This window comes from Eschrichtius robustus, chromosome 19 (assembly GCF_028021215.1).
Source record: "Eschrichtius robustus isolate mEscRob2 chromosome 19, mEscRob2.pri, whole genome shotgun sequence".
NCBI lineage: Eukaryota > Metazoa > Chordata > Mammalia > Artiodactyla > Eschrichtiidae > Eschrichtius > Eschrichtius robustus.
In genome coordinates this window covers 65,390,644-65,402,617 of record NC_090842.1, presented here as the reverse complement: position 1 = coordinate 65,402,617, position 11,974 = coordinate 65,390,644, and the positions used below count along the sequence as shown (strand labels likewise).

The 11,974-nt window shown below is 42.7% G+C and overlaps 1 pseudogene; it reads right to left on the bottom strand.

The window, feature by feature from the left end:
• Positions 1–402: 402 nt before the first annotated feature.
• LOC137753036 (L-lactate dehydrogenase A chain-like) lies at positions 403–1,731 on the bottom strand (annotated as a pseudogene).
• Positions 1,732–11,974: the final 10,243 nt, after the last annotated feature.

Here is an 11,974-nt window from a genome sequence, read left to right as displayed (position 1 = left end):
ACAAGACATACAATACTGGATTTATAATCAATCCCAGAATATGATTAATTGGAGAAAAAAAAGTTGGACTAGGCATCTTGGCTAAAGGAACCAGAAGTTATATAACACAGAGTTAAATACACATCTGGTTTGAAGGGCAACTGCAGCATCTGCAACATTGTCAGTGGTACCTCTTGAGGAAGCAGAACTATTTTACACGAACCAATTTAGGACCACACAAGATAAGTGCCATGCAGCAGCAGGATACAGCTGCAGGGTTTTTATGAATCATTCCTATTGCTAATGTTAGGAAACTGATGTTTTTCAGAGGCTGTCTTAACATTACTGCTTTGGTCACAGATCAGATATAAAGGACAGTATGCACAACCTCCAGCTAAAATCCTGTTGTAGCCTAGACAGGGAAGTGGTATGATTTTAGACTTTAAAACTGCAGCTCTTTCTGGATCCCCCAAAGAGTATCTGCACTCTTCTTCAAACAGGCCTGTTCCTCAGGAGTCAGAGTCACTTTCACAACATCTGAGATTCCATTCTATCCCAAGATGCAAGGAACACTAAGGAAGACATCCTCTTTCATTCCACAGAAACCCTTAATCATGGTGGAAATCGGATGCACCCACCTAAGATTCTTCATTATACTTTCTGCCAAATCTGCCACAGATAGTCCAATGGCCCAGGATGTGTATGTAGCCTTTCAGTCTGATCACCTCAAAAGCACTGTCAACCACCTGTTTGTGAACTGCCTTCCACTGCTCCTTATCTGCATCAGTGCCTAATTCGGGGTGCAGATTCTTCAGCGAGACACCAGCAACATTCACTCCACTCCATACAGGCACACTAGAGTCTCCATGCTCCCCAAGGATCCACCCATGACAGCTTAATGGGTGAACTCCCAGCCTTTCCTCCATGAGGTAACGGAATCGCGCTGAATCCAAATTGCAACCGCTTCCAATAACACGGTTTTTGGGAAAGCTGCTTATCTTCCAAGCCACACAGGTCAAGATAGCCACTGGATTGGAAACAACAAGCAACTTGCAGTTTGGGCTGTATTTTACAATATTAGGAATGATGAATTTAAAGACGTTCACATTACACTGGACCAAATTAAGACAGCTTTCTCCCTCTTCAGCCTGGAGTTTGCTGTCACATTATAGTCTTTGCCAGAGACGATTTCTGGTGTTCTAAGGAAAAGGCTGCCATGTTGGAGATCCATCATCTCTCCCTTCAGTTTCTCTTCTACCAAGTCCTTCATTAAGATACTGATGGCAGGGCTTCCCTGGTGGCGCAGTGGTTGAGAATCTGCCTGCCAATGCAGGGGACACGGGTTCGAGCCCTGGTCTGGGAAGATCCCACATGCCGCGGAGCAACTAGGCCCATGAGCCACAACTACTGAGCCTGCGCGTCTGGAGCCTGTGTTCTGCAACAACAGAGGCCGCGATAGTGAGAGGCCCGCGCACCGCGATGAAGAGTGGCCCCCGCTTGCCGCAATTGTTGAAAGCCCTCGCACAGAAACGAAGACCCAACACAGCCAAAAATAAATAAATAAATTTTTTTAAAAAATCTGAAATTAAAAAAAAAAAAAAAAGATACTGATGGCACAGGCCATGCCAACAGCACCAACACCAACCACTGTATTCTTATTCTGGGGGACATGTTCTTCCTTAAGAAGATTCTGAATCAGTTGATCCTTGAGAGTTGCCATATTGGACTTAGAACCTAAAGGAATCGGGAGTGCACATCGGGCGGGCAGGCAAGCGGCGCTGGACCCGGAATTGGCGGTAGCTGCTCGGGTACTCCGAGTGGGGAGCAGGAGGGGCCTTAAATAGAAGCGCGAGGCTGACGTCAGGGGGGGAGCTGGGCGGACGTGCGGGAACCCACTGGCAGGCGGACTCTTAACCACTGAGCCACCAGGGAAGCCCTAATATTGGTTGATTGATTGATTGATTGATTTGGTTGTGCCAGGTCTTTAGTTGCAGCAAATCCTTAGTTGCGGCTTGCAGGCTCCTTAGTTGTGGCATGCAAACTCTTAGTTGCAGCATGCATGTGGGATCTAGTTCCCTGAGCAGGGATCGAACCCGGGCCCCCTGCACTGGGAGCGCAGATTATTAACCAGTCCGCCACCAAGGAAGTCCCTAGGTCTTTGTTTCTACTTCTGAAAGTTCTGTGATGTGTGGATGAGAAAGCCTGTAAAGTATACAGTCTTCAGAGGAAATTAAGATTAGTTTCATCTAAAGAATAATCATTTTTACAATGTTTTAAGGGCATTTTATAGGGAGATATATTATTCTCTTTAATACAAACCCTAAAGAAATTAAAACTAGGTTATCAGCTATGCAAAAACTTCATTTCAACCCTCAATATTATTTATGGAAATATCTGTTTGATAACACCTACAATGTATGTTTTATCACATGCCTACATGATGATATTTACATAGGGAAATAACCTAATTGCAATATTTTCAGGTAAACGAATAACCTGCCACAATTCACCCTTGTGAAACAGATCATTTGAGTAAACACTTTGAATTACAGACTACATTTTTAATTTGAAAATCGCCACCACCCAGAAAACAAATCTAAAATCACAGATGGTGGCCATGAGAGGCTAGGTGAAGTACTCCATAATGTGCTGATCTCAGCATTTATTTGGTGTAGGCAACTGGCCAACAGGGATCTTGATCTGACTCGAGCCTTTCCCCTGACAACACGTCCTATGGAACAGCCCACAGAGTCACAGCAAGTTTAAGTTCCTGTTATGACTGACTCCCCCAACTGCCCTTGTGATAACCATCTTCCCCTGTCACCCAAGGCTTTCGCCTGGTTCTTCTTTGGATGAGACACGCTTACCAACAAGGAAGCCTACCAATTCCTGTTTTTTTCGGTTTGCACTGACAAATGCAGCCTGAACCCAAGAAGCCAAAACATTTCATCCATGGACCCTAATGAAGGCACATGCCTCAGGGCATGCCCCATGCTCTCTGCCTGCACCCCTCCTTGAATTCTGACGTGTTCCCTCCAGCTGTATCCTGTACCTCCTCCAGAACCTGTGAGTAATAAACACCTCCATTTCACGTTCCCTTGCAGTCTTTTACTGAGTTGCGGCTCAACAATCGGTATCAAGAGGCTCTAGTTAACAAATGCTAAATTTAAAAAGTCACAAGAGTGATATTAGACAACTGTATCAAATGTATGAAGAATAATTAACAGTAATTCTATACAATTATATTGTTCCTTGTTCTCTGTCGTGTGTGTGTGTGTGTGTGTGTGTGTGTGTACACTCGGAGGTTTGACACAGGGAGGGAGAGGACAGTATGAGAACCAGCACTGACCTGGCAGTAAGAAAGTAGCAACTACAGCTTCCCAAAGATGAGCCTCTGGGCTGCAGATCACTGTACTGTTGCTGGCCCTCTGATTTTTGGAATAAATTTCCCTACATCCACGAAGTTACTGGCCTCTCTCAAATTGTGTCCACTGACACATACCTACCAGAATCTATCTAATGAAAACATTCTGCCATTTGAAGTTTATACTCATAATTTCCGCTCAGGATTCAAATGAACTTACAAACTCTCATGGGGTCCAACACAGCCTCCATGCAACCTATAATGATCCACTCATCCTGCTATAAAATACCAGAAAACATTCCAAACTCTAATAAATCATGCCTGAGGGAAAAATACATATGAAGACACCCAAGGAAACACTACATGCAAAACACCATATTTGCATTCATAGTGACCACAGACCAAACACTGTCATCTCCAAAAACTACATAAAAGAGATGTATCTAGTGATGCACATGCCACAGAGAGACCCCACCATTTCCCAAGGAAACACTCCAAATTCTCCTTCTCTTTCTTATCTTTTGTATCAGTACATCTGAAACTTTATTTGCAACACAAAATACTAAAAAATACAAAAGGTAACCCACAAAATGATCTCTGAACTTTTCCCTATATTACTCTAAAAATAGCACAGTGATTCCCTCCCCAGGCCCCCGTGGACAAGGAAGGATTTATTACTTGCAGCAATTAATAAGAACACCAGAGTTCTTTCCCAAAGCAGTGTCCCTGCACAATGATCCTTGACCTCCCAAAAGACCGACACAAGTCACTTGTGGAGTGGATGAGGTAGGGCACCCTCTAGCTCCATCGCCTGAGGACAAGGCACCCATCCTCCTGCACTGAAGGATTCCTGCAGGCTCAGCTCAGGGAACACATCTGACATTGGAGAAAAAATGTTTTTCTCTGCCTAAATCCACTGCCTTCTTTCTTCCCAAGGTATGACCATGAACTATCCAAATAAACAAATGCATGGAAACCTCAGTGTCAGCAGCTAGGTCCCAGGGAACCTGAGCTAAGACACTATGGCACCTCAAACCATGCAACGCACCCCACATCTATCCATAAACCTAATTCCAGGTGCTCCAGCCAGAAGTGAGACACCCTACGCCAACAGCTCCACACACCCTTTGAGCCCACAAGGGACAGGTGCACACATCTTGATGCCCCGATTTGCGGCCATGTCTCTGCTGTAGAGCCCTACAGGTTTCCCTCCGATTTCCCCAATTTTCTACCTGTTCCCAAACCACTCATGGGCAAACAAGGCTGAAAGACACAAGGACCTCTCAGTAAAGCCATCACAACAAGCTGCCACCTAAAGGACACTGGCCATTCAGTATGAAGGTTAAGAAGTTGGCCCTCCTGGGAGAACTGACCAGCAACTGGGGTTGTTATGAAGTCCAGTTACAAAGGCATTTGAGTATAGTGAGGAAATCTCCAAGACAGATGGTTCCCAGGGTTTTTATCTCCTGTTCTCCCCACTCACAGGTAATTAAAAGATACCCTAGCTCATTGGGGGGGGGGCCTCCTACATGCCCCCTTAGGTTCCCAACATCTGCACCCTCAGAACAGTGAAATCACTATCCCTGACTCTGAACAGATGAGCTACTGTTAAATCAAGGCTCTTGTCCAAGGTGGTGCCTGGCCCCTGGATGGGCACAGCCTGGAACACCTGGGGGCTACAGCGGAGCAGTGACAGAGCACACTAACCATGGGGACAGCTCAGGACACTGCACGAGGACACCAGTTCTGTAGGGCTTTTTAGGACTTCCTACATCTTTTCCTCCCATCCTGGGAGGAAGAGAAACACGCTGCGCCCTTCAACGAACGGAAAAGGGGAAAGACTCCAAATGATCAATGGAGAAAGGCATTTCTGATGAGGGGGGTTGATACGGAGGCAATAAACCCTGGTGAATGTGACAGAGACTGGCTGGAGGGGATGGTGGGGCCCTCTCAGAGCCTAGAACTGAAGGAGGACAAAGGCCTGAGCCATGGTGACTTAAAGGCAAAAGGTTAAAATAGGAACTAAGATCTGACACAGAAAAGCCACCCCAGGAAGGACCCTGAGTCAGACCAAAAATGGACCAAGCAAGATGACTGGCCAGAGACAACCCGGAAACTAACCCCATGACCATCAACCTGAGACTGCGAGCCACGTGACAGAGCCGTTCTCCTGGGTTCCCTTACCCTGCTGCTCTTCACCCAGGCGCCCCTTCCCAATAAAGTCTTTTGCTTTGTCAGTACGTGTGTCTCCTCGGACAATTCGTTTCCGAGTGTTAGACAAGGGCCCACTCTTGGGTCCTGGAAGGGGTCTTCCTTCCTGCATCAAAAGTATGAACGCTACACATGCACATTTTTACCAAGTGGGTTGAACAAACTAAAATTAATCCAGAATTACAGTGGCCATTATGAGTACCATTCCATCTCCCAAAACTCGTTTTCCTTAAGACTAAATTTGAAGACTGCAGTTCTACAATTAAACAAGACGAATGGTATATTTATTTTCATGGGTACCTGGAAGCTTCCAAACAGGAACAAAATTCTAAAATTGCCTCTTTGCGAAACACTTTCTGAACTGACCAAACCAACCAAAAAGCCAGAAATGAACAAAATAGCTTCTGAAGCCTTATGCTACTAATGTTTTCCTCCCCCAACTTGACAACCTGTGTGTTTTCTCAGAACCCTTTGTTTCAGACTCCACCATACAACGGTGGGAACCTTAGCAGGGCAGGAAGGATTGAACACAGTAAACTCTTACACAGAGACCAGCAAGGCAGTTTTCCCACACTTTCCTGCAAGTCACTGTGCTCTCTGGTGAGACCCTCAGCTGGACCCGACGACCCCCTGCAGGTCACAGACCAGCCCTGATCCATCCCCACGCAGAGCAGAGCCCCTCAGCCTCAGCCCTCAGGAACGGGGGGACTCAGTCATGATGCTCAATGGTACATACAGATTAGAACGTACTGGAGATCCTTAAATATTATTTACTAAAGTTGGGCCCCACCCTGATAACATGAAACAGGATCTCTGGTCAGGGGGCACACATGTATTTACAAAATGCCTCATCCATCTAATGTGAAGACTGCACTGAGCACCACTGATGGACAAACTGATCATGAAAATGTGGTGTGTATATATATAGAATGCAATATTGCTCAGAAATGTTGCCATTTGCAACAACATAGATGGCTCTAGAACGTACTATGCTAAGTGAAAAAAGTCAGACAAAAACAAATACCACATGGTTTCACTTATATATGGCATTTAAAAAAAAAAGTGAAATACAGTGAAGAGAGACTGGTAGAACAAACATATGATTTCGAGAAAGGGGTAAAGGGGTGAGATAAGAGGGGCATATTTCAGGGACTTCCCTGGTGGTCCAGTGGCTAAGACTCCGTGCTTCCACTGCAGGGGGTTTGGTTTAGATCTCTGGTCAGGGAACTAAGATCCCACATGCCAGGCGGTACGGCCAAAAGAAAAAAAAAAAAAGTTAAGAGGGTCACATTTAAAACTGCACAATAGATAGGTCACAGTGATGCAATATACAGCATAAAGAATATGGTCAATAACATCATAATAATTTTGTTTGGGGACAAGAAGGCTACTAGACTCATTGTGGTGATCATTTCATAATGTATACAAATATTAAAAGTGTAGGGCTTCCCTGGTGGCACAGTGGTTGAGAATCTGCCTGCCAGTGCAGGGGACACGGGTTCGAGCCGTGGTCTGGGAAGATCCCACATGCCGCGGAGCAACCAGGCCCGTGAGCCACAACTACTGAGCCTGTGCGTCTGGAGCGTGTGCTCCGCAACAACAGAGGCCACGATAGTGAGAGGCCCGCGCACTGCGATGAAGAGTGGCCCCCGCTTGCTGCAACTAGAGAAAGCCCGCGCACAGAAACGAAGACCCAACACAGCAAAAAATAAAATAAATAAATAAATTAAAAAAAAAAAAACAGTGTATAGTGCACCTGAAACATTATATTGTACATCACTTATATTCCAATTAAAAATAAAAAGAGAGGGAATTCCCTGGCAGTCCAGTGATTAGGACTCGGGCTTTCACTGCTGAGGGCCCAGGTTCAATACCTGGTTGGGGAACTAAGATCCCACAGGCCATGCAGTATGGCCAAAAAAACAAAAAAATTTTTTTAAAAACAAAAACAAACTCCATTGTGGAGAAATACCATATAAAACTAACGTATGTGGCAAAGCCAGGAACCAGGGCTCATACCTCACTTGGTATCAGAATATACATTTTTGAGAAAAAACACACAAATATATGGCAAAGCTGATCCAAATTTTAAGCCTTCTGGAACATAACAGAATTCTTTCCAGAAATTTGACAAATGTAATGTGTGTGATCAACTTTGTAAACAATACACAGTTTTGTGGTCATGAAAGTATTCATATAATATGGAAACGGTACAAGTGAGTCAAGGTCTTTCAGCAATTACCTCAGCACACACCACGAAGAATTCATACTAGACAGAAATGACAAATGTAATGGAGATAAATGTTCAAACAACGCTCTCAATGGACTTAACGATAAGAAAATTTACACTCAGGGGAACTAGGTTCATTACTTATGAAGATCAACCAATATCAGATAGGACTCGGCGCTTTCACTGCCATGGCCTGGGTTCAATCCCTGGTCAGGGAACTAAGATCCTGCAAGCAGCATGGAACAACAGGAAGAAAAAAAAGAAAGTCTACTTAAAAAAAAAAAAACAAACTAGAGACTGTCATACAGAGTGAAGTCAGTCAGAAAGAGAAAAACAAATACCATATATTAACGCATATATGTGGAACCTAGAAAAATGGTACAGATGAACCGGTTTGCGGGGCAGAGATAGAGACAAAGATGTAGAGAACGAATGTATGGACACCAAGGGGGGAAAGTGGCGGGGGGGGGGGGGTGGCAGGGGTGGTGGTGTGATGAATTGGGAGATTGGGATTGACATGTATACACTAATATGTATAAAATGGACAACTAATAAGAACCTGCTGTATAAAAAAAAAAACAACTCATGAGATGGTGTCTATCAATGAAGCAAGGATACCTGTGGAAAAACCTAATTATCTGCATATTATTAAATGTTTTTATTCAATTATTTGAAGTTTCTTGAAAACGGTGTATTCTTATTAACGACCTATAACCTGAAGTTTGAAATCTGCTGTTATTCTTTCGTTACTTGCTATTCTTTTATCACCATGATGGTCTTAGGGAAGGGATGGGTAAGATGAAAGGACCTACTTCATTAGGTGGGATTTATTCATATCCAGCTTACTGTGAAAAACTAGGACACTCATTTTAAGGTGCAATGTTATAAATAAACTTGACAGCATGGGGAAGGGCAGAGTATAGATATAAAACTATTATCTAAAATATAGTGGTTTTTGTGGTCATTGCCCCTTCTCTAGATTTGCTATGACTGAGGGCTATTGCTGATGATTATAGGAAAGAGTTACTCTACCAGATGATCGTGAAACACAGTACAACTGGACACTGAGAGAATGAAGTTTTCATGAGTATCATGATGGTAGAAAAAATGGAGGGGAACAATGTTCTTCTGTCCTCTTAAAAAGGAATAGCTGTTGTATATCATTTATTAATGAAAATTAGTATTATTTCTAGACACTGAAGACACAGTGTTACAGAAGTTTAATGAAAGGAACTAGAGTAAAGCATGCTTGTAAGGGATTCAAAAATTAATGTAATGTAATCTTTCCTTTATAATCCTGAATGAGTCATAAGCTTTCTATTGACCCCAGTGTATCCCACCTCTTTGGGGCACTTCATAATACATAATACATCGTTAGGCTCTCTAGGTTGAGGGGCATCTAAACAATTTCTTTCCACGTTATATACAAAACGACGTTCAACTTTGGAAATATATATTCATAATCTGCATTTGACTTATGAACTCCAAAGTGTATCCCTGATTATTTCTGGGGCTACTATGAAAATATCAAGTCAGTGGAACTTCAGATTCAAGCTCCCTACAAACTGCCTCTCCTTACCTGAATATACACAAGATTATATTTCTACACGCCTTTTTTAGTGCTGAAGTTAGACCCATGGTTTGCATATCTACATGAAATGAAAATAGAAATATAGTAAGCATATAAAAACTATGAGGAAATAAAAGAACATTTCATAAATAAGGATTAAAAGGACACAATCTATCATTTGTGCTTGCAGTGCTCAGAGAAATAACTGGAAAAGATCAAGGTTCATGAGTTTCCTCTAAGAATGAACATACACAATGGGATTTATAAACTAGAAATTTCACGTATGCACTCTCCAAAATATTTGTTGGGTTTTTTTTTAGGTTTTTTAAAAAAAATATTTATTTATTTATTTTTGACTGTGTTGGGTCTTCCTTGCTGCGCACGGGCTTCTCATTGTGGTGGCTTCTCTTGTTGTGGAGCATTGGCTCTAGGCACGCGGGCTTCAGTAGTTGTGGTGCACAGGCTTAGTAGTTGTGGCTCGCAGGCTTTAGAGCACAGGCTCAGTAGTTCAGGTGCACGGGATTAGTTGTTCTGCGGAATGTGGGATCTTCCCAGACCAGGGCTCGAACCCATGTCCCCTGCACTGGCAGGCGGATTCTTAACCACTGAGCCACCAGGGAAGCCCTATTTGTTGTTAATTTGTACTTTTGCTTTTTTTTTTTATTAATGAATTTATTTATTTATTTATTTTTGGCTGCGATGGGTCTTCACTGCTGTGTGGCTTTCTCTAGTTGCTGAGTGGGGGCTACTCTTCGTTGCGGTGCGCAGGCTTCTCACTGCGGTGGCTTCTCTTGTTGCAGAGCTCCGGCTCTAGGCACGCAGGCTTCAGTAGTTGAGGCTTGTGGGCTCTAGAGCACAGGCTCAGTGGCTGTGGCTTACGGGCCCAGTTGCTCTGCGGCATGTGGGATCTTCCCGGACCAGGGCTCGAACCCGTGTCCCCTGCATTGGCAGGCGGATTCCTAACCACTGCGCCACCAGGGAAGTCCCTGTACTTTTGCTTTTTCTGCTGGAAAAAGATGGAACCCCACACAAAGTTTAGTTTGGAGGGCTTTCTGGGGAGACCAGGGTGGACCAAGTTGTTCCCAAAATGGCTAGAGAAAGCGGAGAATGGTGATGTTCTTGCGTTACGGTGGATACAAGACTGGGCTGTGGTGATGGTACTTGCTTGTGGTGTGAACCTACAAGTCCTGCCAAGGGATGGAGCGCTCAGGCTTTATTATCAGCCTGCCCTGATAACATGCGCAGAAGAGGAAGAGCTTGTACCGAGTCTTAAAGGTGTCTGTAGTCAGACCTCAAAAATGGAGTCAGACTCACAATGTTTTGGATTCATTTTGTACCTCTGCCCTCCAGAAAAACAAGAGCATAAATCTATGTTGATTTAAGGCATTTAGTTTGTGGTAAGTTGTTACAGCAGAAATAGAAATTTTAAAGAAATGATGTATATGGAAAATCAAAAGAATCTACAGAAATTTCTAGAAAAAGTATACAATGCAAGGTGTCAGGATACAAGTACCCCACTCAAAAATTTATTGAAATTTTATATAGTAGCAATTTACAAATGAATACTGAACTAAAAAATGTAATATCTTCTTTAAATGCTCAGAATAGTAAAACTAGAAGAAAAATGTGTAAATCTAACAAAACATGGACTTTTATATGGAAAACTACAGTGGTCTGAAAGAAATCAAAGATGACATTTCATTTAGGTCATTTTAGAGAAACATACCACAGTCAATGAATTGCTAGAGAAACATACCATATTCATTGAAGGTAAGACACAACGTAGAAATGATGACAAATCACCTCAAACTGACATACAGGTTTAACGCATTTCCAAACAAAATTTTTGAAGATACAAACAAGATTTTTCTAAAATAAATATGGAAAGGCAAAAGAAATAGAAGAGCTGATATATCTGAAAAATACTGAAGTGGTTGGAATCACTCCACACGATAAGATTTATAATACAGTGACAGTAATCAAGACTGTGTGAGATTTCTCGAGTGACAGACACATAGACCAACAGAACAGAATGAGGAAACCAGAAACAGCCCCACAGGAGTACAGTGTACCCTTGAACAACACGGGTTTAAGCTGTGTGGATTCACTTATACATGCATGTTTCCCAAAACACACTATCACAGTACTACAAGGTCACAACTCAGTTGAATCCAAGGATGCAGAACCACGGATATGGACAGCCAATATTAAGTTATACGTGGATTTTTGACTACTCGGGACTCAACACCTCTAACTCACTGCACTGTTCAAGGGCCACTGTACTTCCAACAGATTTTTGACTAAGGTACCAAGGCAATTCAATGAATGAAGGATTTTCAAAAACTGGTAGTAATCAATAACATGTTCACAATGGGGGAGAAAACTCCATTTAAACTTCACACCTGTACAAATATTAGCTCAAAGGTAATCACTGGTTTAAAGGTAAAATTATAAAACTAAACAACAAGACATTTAGTAAAAACACTGCAGAATAAAATTTTGATACCCTATGGATAACTGCTCTTCTAAAAAACTGCTTACATATATTATCTGGTAAACATTTCCAAACATTAATATTTTTACTGAAGTATAGTTGATTTACAACATTCTGTTAGTTTCT